The sequence below is a fragment of the Aquarana catesbeiana genome, linkage group LG03 (genome assembly GCF_042186555.1).
Source record: "Aquarana catesbeiana isolate 2022-GZ linkage group LG03, ASM4218655v1, whole genome shotgun sequence".
Lineage (NCBI taxonomy): Eukaryota > Metazoa > Chordata > Amphibia > Anura > Ranidae > Aquarana > Aquarana catesbeiana.
The window spans coordinates 543616945-543644556 of record NC_133326.1 but is presented as its reverse complement, the minus strand read 5'-3'; the positions used below and the strand labels follow the sequence as shown (position 1 = coordinate 543644556).

Below are 27612 nucleotides of genomic sequence, written 5' to 3'. Positions count from 1 at the left end.
CATGACTTTATGCCAAGCTTCATAGATATGTTCAGGGAGCTGCCCTGTCTGTGGCAGATAAACCACCCCGAATATAAGAACCAAACAAAGAGGAAGGCAGCGCTGGATAATTTGCTGCAATTTGTGAAGTCGGTGATCCCCACGGCAGACATCACCTATTTGAAGATCCTAATTGGTGGCCTGAGGAGCACTTATCTAAGGGAGCACAAGAAGGTCCAGGATTCCCAGAGATCAGGAGCAACAGATGACATTTATGTCCCCAGGCTGTGGTACTATGACAGGCTGCATTTTCTGGCAGGTCAGACTGAACCCAGGCCAGCACTCTCCACTCTTCCTTCCATGCTTCCTTCCCTCCCAGCTGAGGCTTCTGAGGTCCAACCTGGGCCTTCCAGGCAGCAACATGTGGAGGAGCCCAGCTGGAGCCAGGTATAGCATTCTTCTAAATATTTCTGGTTGTCCAATCAATGATGTTAAATAGATGTTAGTTTGGAGTACTAATTTCTGATTGTGATTGATGAAGCAAAAACTAAAACCATGTCCCTTTTTCATACACAGGGAAGTCTCAGCCAGGAGGTGGCCGGGCCAAGCAGGCTGCTTGATACCCAGGTCCCTACCCTCCACCTTCAAAGACAAAGTGGCAGGAAGAGGAGTAACCTGGAGGAGGCTGCCATAGGCCTATTTTGGAAGGCAACTGAGGCCCTCAGAACACCCCACAGTGTGGAGGAGGACTTTGCTGCCAAAACTGCATGCAAAATGATGCAGATGGAGGAGGGCCAACGACTCCTATGTGAGTTTTTAATTTTGGAAGCTCTAAATAAGGGGTTGAGGGGCCAACTCACATGTGCAACCCACATTTGTCACCTCACCCATAGTCCTCCTCCTCATCCTCCTCCTCCAGGTCCTACTCCTCCTCCTGCCACACCTCCAACACCAGAGCCACAGCCGGGAAGGAAGCGTGGAAGGAAGACCAGAGAGTGATGGCCCTGGGTTCAGTCTGGTCTGGCAAAATATGCAGCCTCTTGTAGTACCACAGCCTGGGAACATACATGTCATCTGCTGCTTTCATGATCCCTTGGACTTCTGGACCAGACTGCACTCCCTTACATATGGACTCCTCAGGCCACCAATTTTGATGTAAAATAATTGATGTCTGCCCTGGGGGTCAAAGGCTTCGCCAATTTATTATGTTTATCCAGCGTTGCCTCCCTCTTTGTTTGGTTCTGAGCCCTTAACCACTTCAATACCAGGCACTTAGACACCTTCCCGCCCAGGCCAATTTTCAGCTTTCATCGCTGTTGTAATTTGAATGACAATTGCGCGGTCATGCTACACTGTCCCCAAACAAATTTTTTATCATTTTGTTCCCACAAATAGAGCTTTCTTTTGGTGGTATTTGATCACCTCTGCAGTTTTTATTTTTTGCGCAACAAATAAAAAAAGACCGAAAATTTTGAAAAAAAAACAAGTTTTTCTTTGTTTCTGTTAAAATTTTTTGTAAATAAGTACGTTTTCTTCTTCAATGACGGGCACTGATATGGCTGCACTGACGGGCACTGATACAGCGGCACTGATGGGCACCGATGAGGTGGCACCAATGGTGGCGGCCCTCCTGACAGGGGGGATCTGCGCTGATTATTTATCAGCGCAGCCCCCCCTCAGATCACCACACTGGACCACCAGGGATCGCCACTAGGACCACCAGGGAAGGGGCAACATGTGGATGTCCAGGTATCCACCGATCGCCGCGATGCGCGGCCCCGCGGGCACGCGGCGGCATGTTATCCTGCTGGATGTCATATGACGCCCAGTCAGGATAACGGAACCACTTCCCGGACGTCAATCCACTATAGGCCGGGCGGGAAGTGGTTAATAAAGGAATTGTTGTTGCAATTATACTCGCCTATGTGTGTTTTCCTTCCAAAAGGACAGTTTGTTTGGGAGGATTCAGGTACATTTCAATACTACTGTGAAATTAACAAGGGACACCAACACCAAGCAATCTCCTTGAGATTAAATAATACAAGATAATAATGGTGTTGGGGTAACTTGACACACAAAACACACACCAAAATATTCTGGAGTAAAAAAAAAAAAAAGATCAGCCTTGAAAAAAAGACAAACCAAAAAAATAATAATATATATCTTTTTTGTCAGATGTGACAAATCAAAATATATTGAGGGAATCACGATAAATAATAAAGAAAGAAGTTTGTGAGAAGTCTGTGTAAATATGTAAATATGAGCAGCAAAACTACTTTATTCTTCTAGCATTATAAAGAAGAAGAGATACAAAATAAGGTAGTACTGAGTATTACCAGGGAGGCGGACTTTTTAGGCTAAGAAACAGTGGAGAAGATATAGCAGTATAAAAAATATAAATTTATTGAGAAATACAAATATCTAAAAAACAATGACAATTGTAACATATAGCATCTATGATTATTGTGCAGTGAGCCCTTGTATGTCTACGCGTTTCACCGTTAGGCTTCCTCAGGACACGGCCAAGGTTCACAGATGAGACAGAGAAGGGAATATGTCTCTCTATCTAAAATGAGATATAATGTCATTAGACACACACAAACACATAAACAAACTGTTAACGATAAAAATCATGTGCTAAGCAACTGCGAGCATAGGAAAGAACACCAAGCCGGTACCTTAAATTGGAATGCAAAATCATGCAAGTCACGGTAGCATGAGAAAGTTCAATCAGCAGTAAGAAAGATGAAATTAAAGCAAATGCAACCAGCATCAATCAGCGAGAATATGCATTTGGGCAGAGAAAACTTTCTAGGTTTGTTAAAAAATGAGACTTACTATAAATAAATAAATATATTTATAGATGCAGTGATGGGATTGTATTGAGCCTTCAGCATTGCTGATACTAAATCCAGGATCTAAGTGGTGCATGGCCCTCCTCCCTCTAATGGCTGCTCCCTTAATTAGGAATATTGTTTACATGCCCCTGCTGAGATATTTAGCTATATCTAATATGGTAAGTCTCATTTTTTAACAAACCAACCTAGAAAGTTTTCTCTGCCCAAATGCATATTCTCGCTGATTGACGCTGGTTGCATTTGCTTTCATTTCAGCTTTCTTACTGCTGATTAAACTTTCTCATGCTACCGTGACTTGCATGATTTTGCATTCCAATTTAAGGTACTGGCTTGGTGTTCTTTCCTATGCTCGCAGTTGCTTAGCGCATGATTTTTATCGTTAACAGTTTGTTTATGTGTTTGTGTGTGTCTAATGACATTATATCTCATTTTAGATAGAGAGACATATTCCCTTCTCTGTCTCATCTGTGAACCTTGGCCGTGTCCTGAGGAAGCCTAACGGTGAAACGCGTAGACTTACAAGGGCTCACTGCACAATAATCATAGATGCTATATGTTACAGTTGTCATTGTTTTTTAGATATTTGTATTTCTCAATAAATTAATATTTTTTATACTGCTATATCTTCTCCACTGTTTCTTAGCCTAAAAAGTCCGCCTCCCTGGTAATACTCAGTACTGCTGAATATTAGTACTACCTTATTTTGTATCCTCAATGATTTATGGACGTGGCTTATTTTGGGTGCACTTTCCTCTCTTTTTTTGTGTCAAAGAAGAAGAGAGTGTGCTGTATTAAACAATTTTAAACATTGCAGCCTAATGAAAGTGCTATATCCATTCCGAACGCTAATTTTACCAGACCGAGCTGTTCCGTCTCGGAATTTCTTCTGAGCATGCGTGGCACTTTGTGCGTCGGAATTGTCCACACACGGTCGGAATTGACACGATCGGATTTTGTTGTCAGAAAATTTTATAGTCTGCTCTCAAACTTTGTGTGTCGGAAAATCCAATGGAAAAAGTCCGATGGAGCCCACACACGATTGGAATTTCCAACAACAAGCTCCGATTGCACATTTTCCGTTGGAAAGTCCGACCGTGTGTACAGGGCATTAGACTATTGTGTTCTGATCTATCACATATAATTCAAATTTAAAAAAAACATAGAACTAAAGGCTGTAATGTAACAAAGTAGGTAAAAAGCCAAGGGGGTGAATACTTTTGCAAGGCACTGTATAATTAATCAATGGAATATCTCCATCCCTAAATATGTTTGTGGAGAAAAGAGGAAAGAAGATGGGGCTTTGTATGAGGCATGTCATTGTGAATAATAATAATAAATGATGAATAAAGTATGTATGGCTCTGAATTAATTTGATTTAATGTCTCAATCATATAAAGTGGTCCATGATACCAATCATGTTCGTTGATTATTTGTATTAAATACTTTATTATTATATTTGATATATACATTTTTTATGATTATATTATGTATATTATTATTTCTTGATATAATATATTATGTTTCCCCTAATCATGGACCACTTTCTATGATTGAGACATTAAATCAAAATAATTCAGAGCCATACATATACTTTATTCATCATTTAATTTGTTATTATTATTCACACTGACATGCCTAATGCAAATTCCCATCTTCTTTCCTTGTATATAGACAAATCACCAAATCCTGGGACCGTGCTGGATGTTGGTGGTGATTGGCAGCTGTGCCATATTACTGTAAATAGAGACGAAGAAGTAAAGTAACTCAGGATTCTGAATTTTCTATTCAGCTTTGCAGTAGCACCATCTGCTGCTCAATCCCAGCAACGTACAGGACTCTGAAAATTCTTTGGCTGAAGTTATTTTGGCGGGCCTTTTCAAACTTAGAAATGAAACTCAGCAGTTTTTACACTATACAAGATACAGAAAGTAGAAAATTCAGATTTTTCCAAAACTAAAAAAAAAAAAAACACCTGAGCTAGGTATATTCACCTGCAGTTAATGTTTGGTGAATGTCATATTAAATTAAATTAAAGTTGAAGTAAACTTCCAACACTAACTTTTATAATAAGGCTTACTTATAGTTAGTGTAAATATCTCCTAAATGGGCACGTTTAGGAGATATTTACGGTACATGCAGCCAATGAAATCACTGGCGCTTGTGCTCTGAAGGAACCTGTGCCGTTCCTTCAAAGCCCTGTGCTGTAATCATCAGCTCCCGCACGCATGACGTCATTGTGGCTCCGGCCAGTCACAGAGCCAGAGTCCGGAAGCAAGACAGGTGAAGATGGGAGCGCCTTCAGCTCCGACATCTCGGCTCTGGAAGAGCTCTGTTTTAAGGTAAGTTTAACATAATGTGCTAGTTTGGAATGCATACTAGCATGCACCAATACAAGCACTGAGTTGGCTTCTTAGAAAGTTATGCAAATGTCAAAATGTTTTGCCACGTATGGTAAATGCATGGGCATCAAAGTCTTTCCTAGAAAAAAAATGGCAGCTAAGTGAACCTGGCACTAAATAATTTATTGTTCTTACCTGGCAGGTGATAGAAGTTTTACAGATGGGAAAATATGGAGAAACCTGACTGAGCAGATGCAGCTTTGTCTTCTATACAATCCACACTCAGACTGACGTGTTATTGGGAAATAGAGAGTAAAAAAACAAAAAAAGGAGGGAAGTGGGAAGAAACACAGGCGGCTGGATTGCACATTGTGCTGTGATTGGAAGACATTTGTCTGTCTATGGGTGGAGCCAGCACACATCACAGTAGGTTCTTAAAGTGGAAGCTTTTTTTTACATTTTGCATAGAATGTAGATGATTTTGCTGATCATCTTTCAATAGTTGGGAGTGAGACGTAAGGGAACAACCTCTCTAAAGTTAGCCAGCAAACTGAAAAAAAAAAAAAAAAAAAATGAACAGATTCCACTTTGTAAAAATTTGTAAAAATTCAGATTTTTCCAAAACTAAAAAAAAAAAAAACACCTGAGCTAGGTATATTCACCTGCAGTTAATGTTTGGTGAATGTCATATTAAATTAAATTAAAGTTGAAGTAAACTTCCAACACTAACTTTTATAATAAGGCTTACTTATAGTTAGTGTAAATATCTCCTAAATGGGCACGTTTAGGAGATATTTACGGTACATGCAGCCAATGAAATCACTGGCGCTTGTGCTCTGAAGGAACCTGTGCCGTTCCTTCAAAGCCCTGTGCTGTAATCATCAGCTCCCGCACGCATGACGTCATTGTGGCTCCGGCCAGTCACAGAGCCAGAGTCCGGAAGCAAGACAGGTGAAGATGGGAGCGCCTTCAGCTCCGACATCTCGGCTCTGGAAGAGCTCTGTTTTAAGGTAAGTTTAACATAATGTGCTAGTTTGGAATGCATACTAGCATGCACCAATACAAGCACTGAGTTGGCTTCTTAGAAAGTTATGCAAATGTCAAAATGTTTTGCCACGTATGGTAAATGCATGGGCATCAAAGTCTTTCCTAGAAAAAAAATGGCAGCTAAGTGAACCTGGCACTAAATAATTTATTGTTCTTACCTGGCAGGTGATAGAAGTTTTACAGATGGGAAAATATGGAGAAACCTGACTGAGCAGATGCAGCTTTGTCTTCTATACAATCCACACTCAGACTGACGTGTTATTGGGAAATAGAGAGTAAAAAAACAAAAAAAGGAGGGAAGTGGGAAGAAACACAGGCGGCTGGATTGCACATTGTGCTGTGATTGGAAGACATTTGTCTGTCTATGGGTGGAGCCAGCACACATCACAGTAGGTTCTTAAAGTGGAAGCTTTTTTTTACATTTTGCATAGAATGTAGATGATTTTGCTGATCATCTTTCAATAGTTGGGAGTGAGACGTAAGGGAACAACCTCTCTAAAGTTAGCCAGCAAACTGAAAAAAAAAAAAAAAAAAAATGAACAGATTCCACTTTGTAAAAATGCTTTTGCACGTAGCAAACACATGCAGCTGAAGAACATTTTAACAGTGTTTCATTACTGAACTTTTATAAGTTTTATCTTCCCAAAGAAAATTCTCCCACTCAAAGGGAAAAATTAGAACCAAAATATCTGAATTAAAGCGGAGTTCCACCCAAAAATGGAACTTCTGCTTTAAGTACTCGTGACCCCCTGACAAGCCATTTTGGCATGTCATTTTTTTGGTGGGGGGGGGGATCCTTGTTTTCACAGGTACCCAGCTCCCACTTCCTCTCCTGGCGCCACGGAAGTTCACCTCTCCCCCTCCCTGCAATGTTCTGGGACACATTGAAGGGCCCAGAAGATTGCCCGGCCATTCATAACGCGCAGTGCCGATCGCACGTGCGCAGTGTGCGCAGGCACCGCAGAGGGGAGGGGGACAGAAGCGAGGCTTCAGGCAGCCTCATCACTGGACCGTGAGACAGGTGAGTCTCTGTTTATTAAAAGTCAGCAGCTACACTTTTTGTAGCTTCCGACTTTTAAATGGGTGGAACTTTGCTTTCCTGGTCCGTCCTCACGTCAGCACACTATGAGTTGACTGTTCCTCATTAACCCTCAGGACCACCTTCTTCCAGCGTTATAAATCCCTGTCCTCCCCTCCCCCTCATGTTCTTTTTTCATTGGTCGCCAGACCACCGGACTGAATTCCAGCTTATACCCCCCTACCCAACCTTTCCCCCCCAGGTTGAGCCTCTCCTGGGGTTGGAGGGTCCAGAATGATAGAGGTAAAGCCTCTTATGACACTGGACGCCTTGTGCCAGGCTGTGGGCATTTGTTGTCTAAAGGACACACTTAAACTGTGGAGAGCTGAAGAGGATTTTTACCTGCATTTTCCCCTCTGGAGCCTTGTTCGCCGCCGAATGACCTCACTGGGGGCGGGGCTTAGCGGGAGCGGCCATGCATTGCTGGAGAAAGCAGCACACCATAAAGCCGGACACCACAGCGGTGGCAGGCGCTGATCGCTGTGTGTTGCAGAGGATTCCCGTAGGTGATTTCACGGTCCTTATCTCCAAACTTTTTTAAATGACTTATGTGCTTCTTACACTCTCTGCTTGCTCTTCCTTCCCAGCCAGGTTTGGCTGAATTGTTTGCTGTTACTACCATCGGCCTCTCTGTCAGCCTGCACTTCTCAGCTTGTTTTGCTGCAGGTAAGATGGCCGACGATTTAAAGGAGTAGGACAAAAAAAAATTTTAAGGGAGAGGAAGAGGATAGTTACTGGGATGCGTCTATTGTTTAACCTATTGTTCTCTCGTTCATCTGTAGCCATGAGCTCGCCACAGAAGGCATAAAGATCTGCGGAAAGGTAGGAGGGGTCTACGGGGGACAAAATACTGCAAAAGAGTGCCGCACACGCAAGTAACATGTTGCTTAATCTTTTTTAGGAGCAAGAGCCCTAAAAAAAGACATTCCCGGAATGAAAAGTCCCACCACCGTTCTAGGTCCCACTCCAAACGGAGGGATCGATCTCCTAGTGGTCCAAGCTGCAGCAAATCCTCAGCGGTAGAACCACGACAATCCGGGAGACCGGCAGAGGGCTTATTCTGGGCTTACGCAGCACCAGCTATTGCCGGGAAACTTCAATGTGCCAAATGCATAAAAGATGTGGCCACGGATAAGGAAGCAGAAGCCCAGAGGTTAAGGATTATATACAGGAAGCAGTGACCGAAAGTATGCAGCTAGCCTCCAGCGCATCCTGCTCTAAAGAGGACCCTAGACCAGGCACCTCCACAGGTCAAACGCAAAGATCGTCAAGCATATGTGTGACCTTATCAGATTCCTCATCAGAGACAGAGGACATGCCCAAGCATTTGTTCGACTATCATCTGATTGAGCCATATGTTACGGCCATAAAGGAGGCCATAGAAGGACTCAAAACCTCCAGAGAAGGTTAAGAGATTTTTTCCTAATTTAAGGAAACAGGGGCCATCTTTCCCATTTATGGAAGAAATCCAGGAATTGATGGAGGATGAATGGGAGAAGCCAGAGAGAAAGGCGAGAATCCAAAATTGCTTTAATAAACTCTATCCCTTTAACCCATCAGATGCCTCTTTTTGGGAATCGGCACCAGGGATAGATGCAGCCCTACAACGCCTTGCAAGGCATGTCTCCTTCCCGATGGAAGATTTTACAACATTTAGAGATCCGATGGATAGAAAGACAGACGCACTGGAGGAACTCAACCTGACTGCAGCCTTTTTGGCCGAATCTTCGATCGATCTGGTAAGATTAATGGCGAGATTGATGGCACACGCAGTGACCACAAAGAGGGCGTTATGGCTCAGACATTGGACCACAGATACGGCATCTAAACAGGCGCTATGCAATCTTCCATACAATGGTAAGATGTTGTTCGGAAAGACCCTGGAGGAGGCAATCAAGCGGGTCACAGGTGGAAAGTCAGGCCTGTTACCTCAGACCTCTAAGAAAAGACAGCAACCTTTTTGGTCGGGTCAGTTTGATTCCAGGCCGGGAATACAACAGACCGCAATGGAGGGGTACACAGAGCTCTTTTCTGCGCAAAGTGAAGTCAACCGCAGGACAGGCGGCCAAAAAGTCTGAAAAGTCTTTTTGACAGTCATTCCGTCCAAATCCTCCAGGTTGGAGCCAGGTTGGACCCGACAGACAGTCAAACATGGATACAAGATAACATTTCGAAGGCAACCTCCAAACATCTTTGTCCAAACTCATTATCCACAGGATCCGAAGAAACGCAAGTGCCTGCAGGACTACGTTGTCGAATTATATCGAAAACAAGCAATTATGCCAGTGCCACAGGAGTGCCAGGGGAAGGGAGTATATTCTCCAATATTCCTAGTACCCAAAGCATCCGGAGAGCTCAGACCAGTGTTGGACTTGAGGTCCCTAAATCTTTTCATCATGCCCAAAAGATTCAAGATGGAATCAATATATACAATAACATCAGTAGTTCAACAGGGAGATTGGCTAATATCGATCGATTTGGCAGATGCCTACTTACATGTCCCAATCTACAAACATCATCAAAGGTACCTCAGATTCACAATAGAGGAAAGACATTATCAATTCAGATGTCTGCCCTTCGGCATCAGCACAGCTGCCAGGGTTTTCTCCAAGATCCTTTTAGAGACTATAGCATTTATCCGATTGCAAGGAATAAAGATTTTTAATTATTTAGACAACATTCTTGTGGCACGTTCAAGCAAACATCTGACACTACAACGCGACAAGGTGATAGCGATCCTGTCCAACTTTGGATGGCTAATAAACAGTCAGAAGAGCAATCTCATTCCTTCCCAACGGATGGAGTATTTAGGCATGGTGTTTGACACGTAGTCAGGTCGGATTCTCCTACCACATCGCAAAGTAGCCGAACTAAAAGCCTGTGTCTACAGGGTAATGGAGGCTCCGACACTGTCGGCAAGAGACTGCATGACAATGTTGGGGATGTTCACCGCAACTATCCCTGCGCTACCTTGGGCAAGATTCCATATGAGAGCTTTCCAGACGTCCTCCCAGGGACAATGGGATGGCCGGTCACTGGACCAGAAGCTCTGGGTACCGGGACGAATCTGACAGAGTCTGAACTGGTGGACCTTGCCAGAAACCCTGTCACGGGGCATGCCTCTCAGCCCGGGAGACTGGATTGTAATTACTTCGAATGCCAGTCTCCAGGGCTGGGGGGCTCACTGCCTCGGCAAGCAGGTTCAAGGCAGGTGGAGCATGACGGAAACCAGACACTCCAATGTACTGGAGCTTCAAGCAGTATACATGGCCCTGAAGGCATTCAAGGGGATGATTCAGGGAGCTTGAGTCAAGCTTCGGTTGGACAACCAGACGGCGGTAGCATATATCACCCGACAGGTGGGAACCAGGAGTCTGGCATTACTCCAGGTGGCAACCAAGATTCTCCACTGGGCCGAGACTCATGTGGAAGATTTAACAGCAGTGTACATTTCAGGCAGTCAAAACCAGATAGCGGACCGCTTGAGCCGGAGATTTCCCAGCCAGGGAGAATGGGCAATCGGCAGTCGCTATATTCAACTAATTTTTGCCAAATGGGGAACATCCAGTGTAGACCTTATGGCCACACCAGCGAATGCTCAAGTACCAGAATTCGTCACGAGGTTCAGGTAAAACGGGGCAATAGCCCAAGACGCCTTTTCGATCACGTGGCGGTTTCCCCTAGTGTACCTGTTTCCTCCAATCCCATTAATTACGAGGACCTTACTGAAGATCGAGAAGGAAGAGGTGCATGCCATCTTAATTGTACCCTTCTGGCCCAGGAGGCCATGGTTTCCGCTGCTCCTGCAGATGGCATCAGCCCCACCAGTACACCTCCCCCTCAGGAGAGATTTGTTACAGCAGGAGCAATGAATGCACCCCAACCCACAGAGATTGTGGCTGATGGCCTGGCTGTTGAATCGGCCCGACTGCAGGCACAGGGCCTCTCAGAGGAAGTAATTGCTACCTTACTAGGGGCAAGGAAGTCTACAACAAATACCACATATTCCAGGATCTGGAGATTTGTGGACTTTGCATTACAGCATCATTTCTCCCCATTAACTCCAGGTATTGCAAATATTTTGGAATTTCTACAGACAGCACTAACTATAGGCTTGGCATACAACTCGATTAAAGTCCAAGTGTCAGCCCTGACCTGCTTCACCGGACATAGATGGTCTAAGGAACCTTTAATAAAACAATTCCTCAGAGCCGCAATAAGAGTACGGCCACCAAGAAAGAACCTCTTCCCAACTTGGGACTTGGGCACGGTCCTAAAAGCGCTGCTGAAGCCCCCATTCAGTCCAGTGGACTCATGCACACTGGGGTCTCTGACAATCAAACTGGTCTTCTTGACGGCCATTACAACGGCCAGAAGGGTATCAGAATTAGCAGCCTTATCCTGTGAAGAACCATTCTGCATTATTTATCCGGACAGAGTGATCCTGAGACCCTCTTCAGCTCTAGCCTCTAAGGTAGTGTCAAGTTTTCATGTAAACTGGGAATCAGTGTTACCTTGCTTTACGCAACCTCCAGAGCAGGCAAACCAGTTAGATTTGAGACCTCTGGATATGGTCGGCTTGTTATCAACATATCTTCAGAGGGCACAACAGATACGCAAATCAAATAGTTTGTTCATCCTCCCTTCGGGACCCAAGAAAGGGGAGGCAGCACCATCAAGGATCTTATCCACCTGGATCACAAGGACCATCTCCTTGGTATACAAGCAACAGGGCCTTGCTCCTCCGCAGACTATACGGGCTCATTCTACAAGAGGGATGGCAGCTTCTTGGGCGTCCGTAGCAAAGATCCCGGTGGAAGACATATGCAGGACTGCTAGCTGGAGCTCCTGTGAGACTTTTGCTCGGCACTACAAACTAGATGTAGTCACCGCTAGCTCTTTGACGTTTGGAGCGGCAGTAGTTTCGACTTCTTTGATCAATTAATTAAAAGTGTGGTTAAGCATGGAATTAGAAGAGTCTTTGTCGTTTCTTTCCCACCCTATATTGACTTTGGTATATCCCATAGTGTGCTGACGGGGGGACGACCAGGAAAATGGAAAATTGTTATCAATACTCACCGTAATTTTCCTTTCCTGGTCCATCCTCACGTCAGCACAACTTTGCTTCCCTCCCTAAGTGGCCTGTCGCCGCTACAAAATAACATGAGGAGGAGGGGAGGACAGGGATTTATAACGCTGGAAGAAGGTGGTCCTGAGGGTTAATGAGGAACAGTTAACCCATAGTGTGCTGACGTGAGGACGGACCAGGAATGGAAAATTATGGTGAGTATTGATAACAATTTTCCATTTTAATTGAGAATTGCTAATCCATCCATTCACCCAGATATTGATGTGTTACAAAAACAATGTCAAATATCACACTACTTTTATGTTGCCCTTTTTTAATTTTATAATAAAAAACATTACAAAGAAAATGAAGTTTTATTACTCGGAGCGTGTTGTCGGAAATTCCGACCGTGTGTGGGCTCCATCGGGCATTTTCCATCGGATTTTCCGACACACAAAGTTGGAGAGCAGGAGATAAAATTTTCCAACAACAAAATCCGATCGCGTCAATTCCGACCGTGTGTGGCCTGTTCCGACGCACAAAGTGCCACACATGCTCAGAAGAAATTCCAAGACGGAACAGCTCGTTCTGGTAAACTTAGCGTTCGCAATGGATACAGCACTTTCGTCACGCTGCAATGTTAAAAATGGTTTAATACAGCGCACTCTCTTCTTCTTTATAATGTGACAAGAATTAAGTAGTTTTGCTGCTCATATTCACACACACTTCTCACAAAGTTTTATTTTTGTTTTTTTATTGGGATTCCCTGAATATATTGTTATTAGTTGTCACATCTGACTGAATTTTTTTTTTTATTTAATTTTTTTGGGGATTTTAAGCCTTTTATTTTTTTTAATGTTTGAATTTTTTCAAAGGCTGATCTTTGTTCAATGCTATTTTTATTTTTACTCCAGAATATTTTTGTGTGTGTTTTGTGTGTCAAGTTACCCCAACACCATTGATATCTTTTATTATTTAATCTCAAGGAGATTGTTTGGTGTTGGTGTCCCTTGTTCATTTCACATTGTATATTTGAAATGTACCTGAATCCTCACAAACCAACTGTCCTTTTTGAAGTAAAACACATAGGAGAGTATAATTCAAAACAAAAATCCTTTATTAAGGGCTCAGAACCAAACAAAGAGGAAGGCAACACTGGATCAACAGGAGAAATTAGCGAAGCCTGGGACCCCCACGGCAGACATCAATTCTTGAACATCAAAATTGGTGGCCTGAGGAGTCCATATGTAAGGGAGGGCAGTCTGGTCCAGAATTCGCAGAGATCCGGATAGCAGCAGATGACATGTGTGTCCCCAGGCTGTGGTACCACAAGAGGCTGCATTTTTTTGGCCGACCAGACTGGATCCAGGGTCATCACTTTCTGGTCTTCCTTTCACGCTTCATTCCGGGCTGTGGCTGTGCAGTTGGAGATGTGGCAGGAGGAGGAGTAGGACCTGGAGGAGGACTGTGAGGACCTGGAGGAGAGGGAGGACGAGGAGGAGGACCTGCAGGAGGAGGAGGAGGACCATTGCAAAGGTGTGTCTGAGCTGTCATTTGGCCCCTCATACCTTTGTTAAGAGCCTCCAATATGAGCGCCTCACACAAGACTTGTTGGCCCTCCTCCATCCTCTGCATTTTATAGGAAATGGTGGCAGCAATGTCCTCCTCCATGGTCTGTCGTGCTCCCAGGACCTCTGTAGCCCTCCAAAAGAGTCCTCTGGTAGCCTCCTCTAGGGCACTCCTCCTACTGCCACTTTCTCTTTTCAGGGGGAGTGGAGGGACCTGCAGATCAGCCAGCTGGCTCGGCCCGGCCACCCCCTGGCTGAGACTTCCCTGTGTATGAAAAAGGGACATGGTTGTAATGTTTTGCTTCATCAATCACAATCCTAAATTAGTACTCCAAACTAACATCTAGTTAACATCATTGATTGGACAAGCAGAAATATTTAGAGGAATACTATACCTGGCTCAATCTGGGCTCCTCCACATGCGGCCTGGAAGGCCCAGGTTGGGCGTCAGAAGCCTCAGCCGGGGGGGAAGGAAGCGTGGAAGGAAGACTGGAGAGGGATGGCCTGGGTTCAGTCTGGCCTGCCAGAAAATGCAGCCTGTCGTAGTACAACATCCTGGGGACATAGATGTCATCTGCTGCTCCGGATCTCTGTGAATCCAGGACTTTCTTGCGCTCCCTTAGATATGTACTCCTCAGGCCACCAATTAAGATCTTTAAATAGGTGATGTCTGCCGTGGGGATCACCTGCTTCACAATTTCACACAATTGCACCAGTGCTGCCTTCCTCTTTGCTTGGTTCTTGTAATGGTGGTGTTTAATCTCCCACAGACATGGCAGCTCCCTTAAGATATCTATGAATACTGACATGAAGTCATTGTCTTTTACTAAGATATCCATGTTCACTGCAAGACACAACACAAGACAAAGCCTAATGTCAGACAAAACTCTCCTAATCTTGTTACAATATAGGCTTCAATGTAGAAGCAGTATAGGCACAAGTTTGTCTCTTACCTTCGTTCTTACGATCGGCGCGTCCAATGCTCCTTCCTCCGCTCACAGATCGTACGTAATACGCACGCGTGTTACGCTTTATACACACTGCGCATGCATGTAACTCCGCCCGCCCCTGACATTCTTTCTAGTCTATTCCCCGCCCCTTTTCGTTCGGCGCAGTGGGTGAAGAGCACATGGCGGAGTTAGAGCAGGTGCGTGCTAATTGCAGGAACGAGGAGGAGGAGGAGGAAAGCCCGGATCCGGACACGTCACGATCCAGAAGGAGACGTTTTAAGGCCACAAATATGTCCTTTGGGGAGATGTTGGAGATGGTCGACATCTTGAAGAAGTCCGACTATGACGGAAAGTATGGGCCTTACCCCAACCCCAACATCAGAAAGGCAAAGATCATGGCGAAAGTGGTCAAAAGCCTTCACAAGAATTTCGGGGTACGACGATCGAAAGATCAGCTCAGGAAGCGGTGGTCGGACCTGAAGTTAAGAGAGCCAGAGCAGTACCGAAAGATCCGGAGAGTGCTGCAAAAAAGTAAGTAGTTGTGCTGTGTTCCTATTCTTTCTGTCTTTATTGCGTTCGTGCTGCTCCATATGCTTTTCTTAATTGTACAGTTTAAAAGGGCAACTTTAATGTTCATGGGCCCATTATTCGTTCGTATCAAACATTTTTCTTTCGGCCTCTAAAACACCATTGTTTAGGCCATATGCATTTTCCCACATTTTTTTTGGGCCTACTTGGATGCCAAATAGTTGTTTGTGTAGATGGGTTTGTTACTAGAATGAAATGCCAACTAGATTCTGTGTAAGGAGAGGACACTCAGCAGCTGTTTTCACATCTGGACACTGGAGCACTAGTGTGGGACACAAGAACACCATTTTTATTAGGGGGCCACACAAGTGCTCCAGTGTATACTATAGGGGGGTCTCCATCTGTGAAGCTTGTACTAAACAGGTAAAGTATTGCAGCTTGACAAAGGCCAATAAAAAAAATACATCTTGGAACTCGGCTAAAATAGACAACTGTATCCCACTTCCAAGCAATGTTTCCTATTTCTAGTTCTGCCATCAAATATCTGTGTGCTAATTATACCATTTTTGTTTTACATAGGGGAGAAAAGACTCGGAGGACACCCCTCATCCGAGGAGACCATAGACCCTCCACCTCTGGAAGAAGGGGAACTAACACCAACACAAGAAGAGCAGGAGGAAGAAGAAGATGTGGTGGAGATTGGCACCACAACAGGTGAGTGTCTGCGACCACAGACTCAGGTAAAAGAGATGGATGGTGGCAGATTTTTGAGACCTGTTTTTGTTTTCTTTCTCTCTTTTTAGGTGATCGTGATGTTGTGGATCCAGAACGTTTCACATCAGAAAGTGCCCAGATCCTGATCGGGGAGATCATGGGGTGTAATGTCGAACTGCAAAACATACAGCAAAAAATCAATGATGTTATTAAAAAAAATAATAACATCATTGATGTTTTGGGGCGAATTTAAAACCCCACAAAATCACTTTTTGGATTGTGGTCCAATCTTTTAAATTTTTTTGCAATGTTTTGAAAAGCCAAATTTGGAGGATGCACACAGTGTGCCAACATGTGCTATCTGCCATCACGGGAGATCAATGGACGCGTTTTGGGGGTGCAACCCCTTGCTCAATTATAAAGTAGCGTTGAGGAAGGGCTTGCTCCCCCAAAACATGTCCCTTGATCCCCCCTGATGGCAGATAGCACATGTTGACATTCGTAAATTGGTGTGCATCTTCCAAATTTGGCTTTTCCAGGGGTGATTTCCCCCCATCTGAACGCTATATCAAACCCAGTTCCTAAATACTGATGTCTGATATAGCCTTCAGGTTTTACCTAATGTGAACTTTGTAAGTTCAAGTTTTTTGGCTTTCTTGTTGGTTTTACACAGGCCTGTTTTATCTGAAATGGACATTTCGATTTTTGATAATGCTACTGCAAAAATTGTTATACAACAAACATGTTGGTTTGTTTTAAAAACCTTTGGTAAATGCACATGTGATTGTGCAGGTATAAAAAAGTTGCTTACTCAAGAATGTGTGGATTATTGTCTCAACACTACAGTACAACACTTTTGGGGTGATGTAATTGCTGTTTTCTGCAAAAATGGGTGTTATTTCCTAAGGGCAAATCCTCTTTGCACTACAAGTGCAGTTTCAGTGCAGTTGCAAGTGCACTTGTAGTGAAATGTGTTTTTGCATTTAGTAAATAACAGCCAACAGTGCTTTGTTTAAGGTTACACAATCACGACATTTTCTGGACTCAACACATTTCTGTCAGGGTCAGCTAAAACAAACACAAGCAGTAAATGTCCACCAAGAATTTCTTTTTTTTTATTATAAAAAGGCTTCACAGATTTTCTGGCATATTGATAGCCCCCCTACCCGCAAAGAACTCCAGGTAGCGTAACCGGACATCACGGGCACTCAGGGAGGGCAAGCCAGGACGGCCACTTTCAAGCGCCGTCAGTGTGGTTTGATGTAGGATTCCGGCCTCAGGCCCAACTGAGCCAGCATAGTTGACCGAATGTTTCCTTAAAAAGTTATGTAGAACACAGCACGCCAGTATAATATGGTTCAGTTTATACTCCGCCATATGGATGGGTGTCAGAAATAGTCAGAACCGGCTGGCCAGGATTCCAAATGTGTTCTCCACCACTCTTCGGGCTCTGGCCAGCCGGTAATTAAAAACCCTCTGTTCCGGGGTGAGGGTCCTCATTGGGAATGGCTGCATCAGGTGGTCCCCCAGCGCAAACGCTTCATCAGCAACGAACACAAATGGGAGTCCTTCAACATTGTCCTCTGGAGCTAGCAAGTCCAAGCTGCCATTCTGGAGACGCCTGTAAAACTCCGTCTGGGCGATGACTCCACCATCGGACATCCGGCCATTCTTCCCCACGGTCACATACAGGAAGTCATAATTAGCCGACACCACCGCCAACATCACTATACTATTGAACCCCTTGTAATTATAATAGTACGACCCCGAGTTGGGTGGTGGGACGATGTGGACGTGTTTCCCATCAATTGCCAAAGTATAAGGTACACCTATCATATTCCCCCTCCCCCCCTCTCATGGGCCATTTCTAACAGGGGGGGGGGGGGAATCTTGGACAGGTAACCCTCTTCACTTCATTGAGAGCTGAATGCCTAAATAATGGGTATTACTTTGAACAGCCCCTCCTTAGTTACACTATTGGCAGCCCACTGGACAGGTAAGAAGTGTCATAATACAAAGATATAAATACACACTGTACACATTTGAGGACATTTGGACATTCTTACCTATCAAGATAAAAATAGAATACAAAAACTTGAAACAGTACCATTGGAAAGTATACAGGCAGGCCCTTGCACTACATGCTTTGGGCAATTCATCCATAAATCTGACCAGTAAAGAGGTGGGTATAGTGTGTATGGGTTTGGCAAAGTCAGCAGATGATTGAGGATACATAGAGAATTGGGATCAGCTGACTTAGCAGTTGGGGGAGGGAGGGTTACAAAAAATTATTTGGGGACACCAAAAAAAAAAAGCCTCTGGCACTCTGCCTGAATTTAAATCAAAAATAACATTTCCAAACATTTTAGGGGGTGTTTGGGGTAAAGCACTACTATAGAGCTGATAAAATACATTGTTAAGTGACTACATGAGGTGAATATAGGCCAGGAAAAACCATGCTGGGGAGGTTATTGAAGGGCAAATATGTATGAAGGACCTAAAATAATAATTACATAAAAATCCAGCATGCATGAGGACAAAGGGGACATTCACAGCATATTCCAATCATGGTAATTAGGGAATGAGGAAAGAAATACAATATATTAGCAAACATTCAATACAATAAAATGTGACATTAAAGGATAAAAATCTTACCTTCATATACTCCTTCTGCAGGACCTGGATGATGGCAGAACAGGTCTCCGGGATAATGATACCCAGAGCCTGGGGGGAGATGCCTGTCGAGAACTTCAAGTCCTGCAGGCTTCTCCCTGTCGCCAAATACCGCAGGGTAGCGACCAACCTCTGCTCCGGAGTGATGGCTTGCCTCATGCAGGTATCCTGCCTGCTGATATAGGGGGTCAGCGAAGCCAACAAACGGTGAAACACGGGGTCCGTCATCCTGAGAAAGTTCCTGATATCATCAGGATTATTCTCACGGATCTCACGGAGCAAAGGCATATGAGAGAACTGGTCATGCTGAAGCAACCAATTCTTGGTCCATGAACTTCTCCCCACCCTGTTCATGGACTGGACTTGTGTCAAGGTCAGGACCCCAACACCAAGCCCCCGCACAGCACGAACTCTACGAGGAGTATGCATACGAAACATGGCTAGAAAACGGTCGGCTGCTCAGAACGAAGTAACAGAACGCACTGAAGAACAGCAAGGCCTGTGAAGAGCGACCTGAAAACCAGTAACGAACGAACAAGAATACAATGACTACTTAAAGTCACGCGGAACTTGCTGCACGCACTGAAGAGCAGATACAAACCCACAAGCACAAACTGAACGGCAGAAAACGATCTGAAAGCCACAAGTCTGAAAAAGCGTGAATCGTCTCTCACCAAACTTTTACTAACACGAGATTAGCAAAAGGAGCCCAAAGGGAGCCGCGCTTGGTTCTGAACCGGCCTTTTCTAGTCTCATCGTACGTGGTGTACGTGACCGCGTGGTTGGCGATCGGAAATTCTGACAACTTTGTGCGACCGCGTGTAGACAAAAAAAGTTTGAGCCAACATCCGTCGTAAAAAATCCTAGGATTTTGTTGTCGGAATGTCCGAACAAAGTCCGGCCGTGTGTACGCCCTAATAGACAGATAGATAGAGATATATCTATCTATCTATCTATCTATCTATCTATCTATCTATCTATCTATCTATCTATCTATCTCAGACACCATTTCCACAGTGGTGTACAGATATCAATTCACATCAGTCTCTGCACCAGAGGAGCTTACACTCTAATGTCCCACCACAGTCACACACAATATTACAACTTTTTATAGCCCTGACATATTCCACAGTACAGAGAACACTGAACCAATCACTTCAAGTGGTTGTAAACCCTTACAATCCACTTTTTGCTACAGGTAAGCCTATAAGAAGGCTTACCTGTAGCTACCCTGGATATCTCCTAAACCTGCACCTCCCCTGTATCTGCATGTGCCAATGTCATTGGCACATGTGCACTGAAGCAATGGCACGTACGTGCGCGGGAGTGACATCATCGCGGCTCCGACCAATCACAGCGCCGGAGCTGCGATACCCGGAGGTAACTCCGGGGAGAAATGTCGCCAATGTCGCCGGCCGGTGCTGTGTATGGGCACCGCAGCGGGGGCTTCGATCTCAGGTGAGTATTACATAATGAGCTAGTATGCTATGCATACTAGCTCATTATGCCTTTGTTTTGCAGGTCTTCTTTTTTTTTTCATGTGGGTTTACAACCACTTACAGTCACTGCATCAGGGAGCTGGCACTCTAGCACTTAGGCTCCATTCACACGTTCCATTCCGTTCCATTTTGCGGGTGGAATTGCTGCGATTCTGCCCGTGATTTGGTAATGCCACAAATCACGGGATGCCCTTGGGAATCCTGCCATTTTAAAAGGCACCAGAAATTGTCGCCAGACGAATTGTGGTAAAATTGCGGTAAAAATGCGCAAACAGAATCGCGGGCCGCCCGAAAGAAGTACAAGAAGGCCATGATGTGAATGGAGCCTTAGGCTCTGTTCACATCTCCGCGTTCCGAATTGCAGGCGGTGTCGCTGCGATTCTGCCTGTGATTCGCAATGGCGGCAAATCGTGGGATGCCCGTGCATTCCCTGTGTGCTGCCCATCTATTTCAATAGCACCCGAAATGAAGCGCGATTTTCCCGCGATTCGTCGCCCGACAATCGCGTTAAAATCATGCAAACAGAATCGTCGGACGCCTGTCACCCAAAAGAAGTACATGAGCTTCTCTGGGGCAACGGGCGTCCTGCGATTCTATGTGAGTGATTTTACCGGGATTGTCGCCCCCATACGCCAAGATGTGAAGGAAGCCTGAGGGCTAGAGACATTTCTTAAATTCTGCATTGAATGTATACATTGTTGTGAATTTACAAAATCAGACAAAAAACTCCGCGCTTAGGACAAAAATTAAGGTGTGCAGCCTCCCCTGATAGACCCCCAAGGGGGCTAGTACATGCACAAAATCAAATAAAATGGGGTAACTGGTGCTCCCTAACTAGGGGGGATAAAACTCTCTAGTTATACACCAACAGTGCTTGCATAAGTAAAAAGTGATAATCCACTAGTGATAACCCCCAAAGATATATAACTGTGTTCATTCATACAAACTGTTGTAATTCCTACACCGTTCACCTGATTTGGATGTAAATACCCTCAAATTAAGCTGAAAGTCTACAGTTAAAGCACATCTTGTTCGTTTCATTTCAAATCCATTGTGGTGGTGTATAGAGCCAAAAGATTAGAATTGTGTCGATGTCTCAATATTTATGGACCTGACTATATATAACTGTGTTCATTCAAATCAGTTAGTGCTATATAAATAGGTACCAAGAAAAGATAATAATTATATTGTAGTAATAGTTACTGGTCAAACCAGTTAATAATACTATAAATAAATATAAATATAAAAATACTATAAATAAATATAAATAGTTATATGTCAAAGTAATAAAAATCAGTGATATATCAAATCATAAATAATTCTTAGTTGTGTTAAGAAGTACAGCAATCATATATCAAAATATGTGCATCATAATAAGTCTAACAAAAAAGTGTCTGATCTCGGAGGCTAAGCAGGGTCAGGCCTGAGTCAGGCCTGGTTAGTACCTGGATGGAAGACCGCCTGGGAATACCAGGTGCCGCAGGCTAAAAAGCACACTCTGCTAGACGGCTTTTCCTGTATATCACATTGATCTTACGCTGTAGTGTTTTTGTTGTTTCGTTCCTGATGTAGGGAAACTTTTCTTTTTAGATCTATTTAAAATAAAAGTACTTTTTTAAACTACTACACTCTTATTTCTTCCAATGTGGACTTAGCCCTGAAGAGCTGTCGGATTATTTTTCTGGATATGGTGGCGGAGGTGGTGCTGAGCGGATGACCGGACGTCTTTATTTGGTGTAGCGGGTGGAAGTATGCGCCATTGGCAGAGCTACCAAGGGAGACCATCCACGATTATCCATACATGCCCACCACCCCTGTGGGGGTATGAGGAGCTGGTGAGTGGGGACCCATAAGCGAGAGCACAAGAGTCACCTGTTTTGACTGAGCACGAGAGTCACCAGATTGGTTGAACACTTTTGCCATTTTGGAGCTTCACTAATTTTCTTTTTTTTTAATATCATTTCTTTGGACGATTTTTTGGGATATATATTTTTTTTTGTTGGACTTATTATGATGCACAAATTTTAATATATGATTGCTATACTTCTTAACACAACTAAGCATTATTTATTTATTATTTGATATATCATTGATTTTTATTACTTATATAACTATTTTTCCAGTTTCTTATGGTCACTTATAGTAATATTAACTGGTTTGACCAGTCACTATTACTACAATATAATTATTATCTTTTCTTGGTACCTATGTATACAGCACTAACTGATTTGAATGAACACAGTTATATATAGTCAGGTCCATAAATATTGGGACATCGACACAATTCTAATCTTTTTGGCTCTATACACCACCACAATGGATTTGAAATGAAACGAACAAGATGTGCTTTAACTGTAGACTTTCAGCTTAATTTGAGGGTATTTACATCCAAATCAGGTGAACAGTGTAGGAATTACAACAGTTTGTATATGTGCCTCCCACTTTTTAAGGGACTAAAAGTAATGGGACAGATTAAAAATCATCCATCAAACTTTCACTTTTTAATACTTGGTTGCAAATCCTTTGCAGTCAATTACAGCCTGAAGTCTGGAATGCATAGACATCGCCAGACACTGAGTTTCATCCCTGGTGATGCTCTGCCAGGCCTCTACTGCAACTGTCTTCAGTTCCTGCTTGTTCTTGGGGCATTTTCCCTTCAGTTTTGTCTTCAGCAAGTGAAATGCATGCTCAATCGGATTCAGGTCAGGTGATTGACTTGGCCATTGCATAACATTCCCTTAAAAAACTCTTTGGTTGCTTTCGCAGTATGCTTCGGGTCATTGTCCATCTGCACTGTGAAGCACCGTCCAATGAGTTCTGATGCATTTTGCTGAATATGAGCAGATAATATTGCCCAAAACACTTCAGAATTCATCCTGCTGCTTTTGTCAGCAGTCACATCATCAATAAATACAAGAGAACCAGTTCCATTGGCAGCCATACATGCCCACGCCATGACACTACCACCACCATGCTTGACTGATGAGGTGGTATGCTTTGGATCATGAGCAGTTCCTTTCCTTCTCCATACTCTTCTCTTCCCATCACTCTGGTATAAGTTGATCTTGGTCTCATCTGTCCATAGGATGTTGTTCCAGAACTGTGAAGGCTTTTTTAGATGTTGTTTTGCAATCTCTAATCTGGTCTTCCTGTTTTTGAGGCCCAATGGTTTACATCTTGTGGTGAACCCTCTGTATTCACTTTGGTGAAGTCTTCTCTTGATTGTTGACTTTTTTTTTTTTTTAAATCTCTTTATTTGAAAAAAAATTTTCATTACAGCATACACAAAGCAGACAAATCAAAGAAAGAAGAAATAAAAAAATAGGGACTATCACTAAAATCAAGGGCACATTGGTATTGTCCGTTTTTATCCGTATATTCTTATCCATCCAGTATATGCCAGTTCAAGGTACCCATAAGCTGTAATCTTCAAAAAAGAAAAAAGGTTTCTTCTCTTTTCTCCTTTTTTCTCTCCCCTTTCCTCCTCCCCCTTCCTCTCCCTCCCCCCACCCCCTACAAACCACCCACCATTCACCATCTCATACATCCTACGCCAAGCTCACCCCATACCATCCTCACCCCACCTCCCCCTCCGATCCAACCCTATCCTGGTCCAGCCATACTTTCCATATTTTCCCAAATTTCTTATAGTTACCCCTCTTCTTATAAAAATACTTTTCCCTACAAATCACCTCCCTTACTGCATTCTCCCATTCTATCACCGTCGGCGCCTCCTTTCTCTGCCAGTGCTGTGCAATAAGCTTTCTTCCCTGAAACAGGCATCTAACTCTTGCCGTCTGTATATCCTTTGAGGTCACTCCGTCCCCCATCAGTCCCAGCAGGCACTCTCTCGCCTCCAGCCTCAGCGACGTCCCAAACACTAGGTTTATTTTATCCACCACCCCTTTCCAATATCTTGCAATTTGGGACATCGCCAGAACATGTGGATCAAATCTCCGTACCCCCCTCCACATCTTTGACACTTCGAGTCGGGTCTCTTACCCCACTCAAATAATTTCAGGGGTGTATAATATGCCCTATAGGATAAATAAAGGTGAGACATCACTTGTGAGGGAGAGAGAGTGACCCTGGGCCCAGACGCCAAGACATACTCCCATTGATCATCAGACAGTGCTCCCACATCTTTCTCCCATTTAATCCTGTTTTTATTTTCCACCAAACCTTCCTGGGCTGCTGCCTTCAGGCATCCATACATGTCAGAGATCAATTCCCTTGTGGAGCTTGCATCAATCAGCTTTCTCAAAGAGGCCATTTCACACCACACTGGCGCTTCCTTCCCAAATTGTGCCTCCAGGGCGTGCCTAATTTGCAGATATCTATAAAATAAACCAGATATTTCATTTGCCTGACTACTTGGACTTGGGATGCCTGATGAGGGAGAGGCCCGTTCAGGGCATCTATGGGCAGGATCACTGATTTCTCCCAGTTAACCAATAACGCAGAGAAGACACCAAACTCCTTAACTATCCCCATAGCTATTTCCAGTGAATCCTGCGTATCCGCCAGAAACAGCAGAATATCATCGGCGTACAAGGCTACTTTGTCCACCCCTCTCTTTCTTTTAAACCCCTGTACACCCTGTGCCATCCTCAGAGCAACAGCTAAGGGCTCAATTGCCAAAGCAAAGAGCAGGGGGGACAAAGGGCACCCCTGTCTCGTACCCCTGCTCAACTGGAACCACTCCGAGCACTGTCCGTTGATTTTCACTTATTGTACAATAATCTTAGCCACTGAACAAACCCAAGGCCAAACTGGTATTCCGCCAACACCTTCCATAAGTAATGCCATTCCAGAGAATCAAAGGCCTTGACTGCGTCTAGTGAAAGAATTGCTCTCCTGCCGCTATTTTCTATGGGGATTTGCATATTAAGGTATACCCGTCTTATGTTCGTGCTTGTAGATCTGTCCGGGATAAACCCGGTCTGGTCTGTATGTATTAGTTTAGAAATTATCTTATTCAGCCTTGCGGCTAATACTTTAGCCAAGATCTTCACGTCCGAGCACAAGAGTGAGATGGGCCTATATGAAGACATATCTATTGGGTTCTTCCCTTCTTTCAGCAAAGTTATTACTATAGCTTCTGACATAGAGGAGGGCAAAGTCCCTTCCTCCCTGGCTCCATTAAATACCTCCAAGAGTAAGGGTAGCAATACCTCCTCATATTTTTTAAATAATTCTATGGGCAGGCCGTCCGGGCCCGGAGACTTTTGGCCCGCCATGTCTCCAACTGCCCTTTGCAATTCTTTGAGAGTCAATGGGGCATCTAGCATTTCCCGGTCCTTGTTTGATACCGGAGTTATCCCCAGACCCTCAAAGAAGCCCTGCATTTCCCCCTCCACATTTGCCCTGGAGGAGCTGTATAGCTTCTCAAAGTATGTCCTAAACTCACCTAATATATCGGGGGGTAGTTTTTTTTACTACTCCTTCCCTCCCCTCGATTGCTGGCACCGCACTCGGGGGGCCGTTTGCCTTGATTATCAGAGACAGAGCTTTCCCAATTCGCTCTCCTTCTCCAAAAAAGCTCCGCCTCTGAAAAGAGCTAATCTTTTCCATCTTCTCTCGGAGTACCCTACTATACTCTTCCTGTCTCCCCACCCAACGCTCATAGTTAGCTTGGGATGGTGTTACCACGAACTGCGCCTCCGCCAATCTTGCACATTCTTTAGCTCCTAATTCCTCTGCTTGTGACTGTTTTTTAACATATGCGATTTTCTGAATTAAGGCTCCTCGGAGGTATGCCTTCAGGGAGTCCCAAACTACCCCCAATGGGGCCGATCCTAAATTTATATTAATGAACTCTGACAACCCCTCCATCATTTTCTCCTCCTCTCCTATAAGTTCGAGCCAGAAGGGGTTAATCTTCCAGCTCCCTCTACTATATTGCCCCCCTACCTTCACAGCAGTAATGACTGGCGTATGGTCCGAGACACCTCTCGGCTCGTAGGTTATTTCCTCCACTACATTTAGCGCTTCCTCGTTACCCAGAACAAGGTCGATTCTGGATAAGGTGGCATGGGTCCTGGAGTGGCATGAATACTGCCTCTCTCTCGGATGCCTCCTCCTCCAGATATCCACCAGCCCTATTTCGTCACAGTATTGCAAAAGGGGACTCCTGGTGGCCTCTCCAGCTCTACGCTTTGGTGGGAACCTATCTATGCTCCTATTCATCGTCATGTTGAAGTCTCCCATTGCTATTACCGGGGTCCCAGGGAAATCTGCTATAAATCTGGCTAGATCTTCCAATAATTCCATACTAAATGGGGGAGGGATATAGACATTGGCCAGTATATATCTTTTATATCTTTATATATCTTTTATTTTCTATTAAACAAGAGAGAAAAATGTACCTTCCATTTTCATCTACTTTACTCTGCCCACAGGAGAAAGCCAAATCTGTGCTTATCAATACACTCACCCCTCTTGAATAGGATGAGTGAGTAGAATGAAACTGTGTCTGAAACTGCTTATTGCCTAAGATTTTAATTGTATCTTTTACCAGATGGGTCTCCTGGAGGCAGAGTATTTTGACGTTCCCCTTTTTGGCTATTGAAAAAATTACTTGTTTTTTAAGGCTATCCTTTATCCCCCTTACGTTCCATGAGCATATATTAACCCGTTTTACCGTATCCGGGAATTTTTAACACCTTCTTTCAGTGCTCATGAGCCATTGGGTCTGGAGCCTTTGCAGTACTTTGGTCTCCTATTAAATCAAACCACCCCCTATTGTGGATACTATATATCACCCTATCTTTTTTCAGTCCCTTTAATCTAGCAACCTGAACCCACTCACATCCTCCCACATCAACACTCCCTGCCATTCGTCCCTGATTGTGTTCCTGCACCTTCCCCACCACCCCCCACCCCCCATTCCCCCTCCCCCTCCCGCCTAATGCCTTTAAATTGCTCAGATAAATCATTGATTGATTGCTTGCAAGTATTGACGGCTGAAAGAATATCATTTAGGGATGGCTCCCTCTCGTTTACCGGGCCATCCTGGCCTCCCCCTACCGCCCCTTCCAGGCCCAAGACCTGTTGCTTTTCCGGGGCCCCCCCTACTGCCGGACCCGCTGATGGCATAGCTACCAAAGTCCCGTTTTCCTGGGTCTGGCTTCTCCTCCCAGGGTGGCCAGCTTGTTGTTGACCCACCCCTATGCTACTAGATTTATTAGGGGTTTGGTTTGGGGTGTGCGCAAAGTGCTCCAATTTGGTGGCCATTTGGTTCCCCTTCTCCTTGGCGCTGCGGGTTCCAAGAGCCCCTGTCCCTTGTTGAGCCGGCCCGTCCTCCATCCC

At 44.3% G+C, this 27612-nt stretch overlaps 1 protein-coding gene across 4 annotated transcripts in view; it reads right to left on the bottom strand.

The window, feature by feature from the left end:
* LOC141132716 (serine protease FAM111A-like) overlaps positions 1 to 5569 on the bottom strand; it is a 104824-nt gene extending 99255 nt beyond the window's left edge. For 2 of the 4 annotated variants that reach the window (XM_073621468.1, XM_073621469.1), the window contains exon 1: positions 5372 to 5569. The gene's annotated coding sequence lies outside the window, so the exon portion shown is untranslated. The remainder of the gene's footprint in view (positions 1 to 5371) is intronic. The other 2 variants (XM_073621466.1, XM_073621467.1) reach the window with 2 other exon arrangements.
* Between the last annotated feature and the right edge of the window lie 22043 nt (positions 5570 to 27612).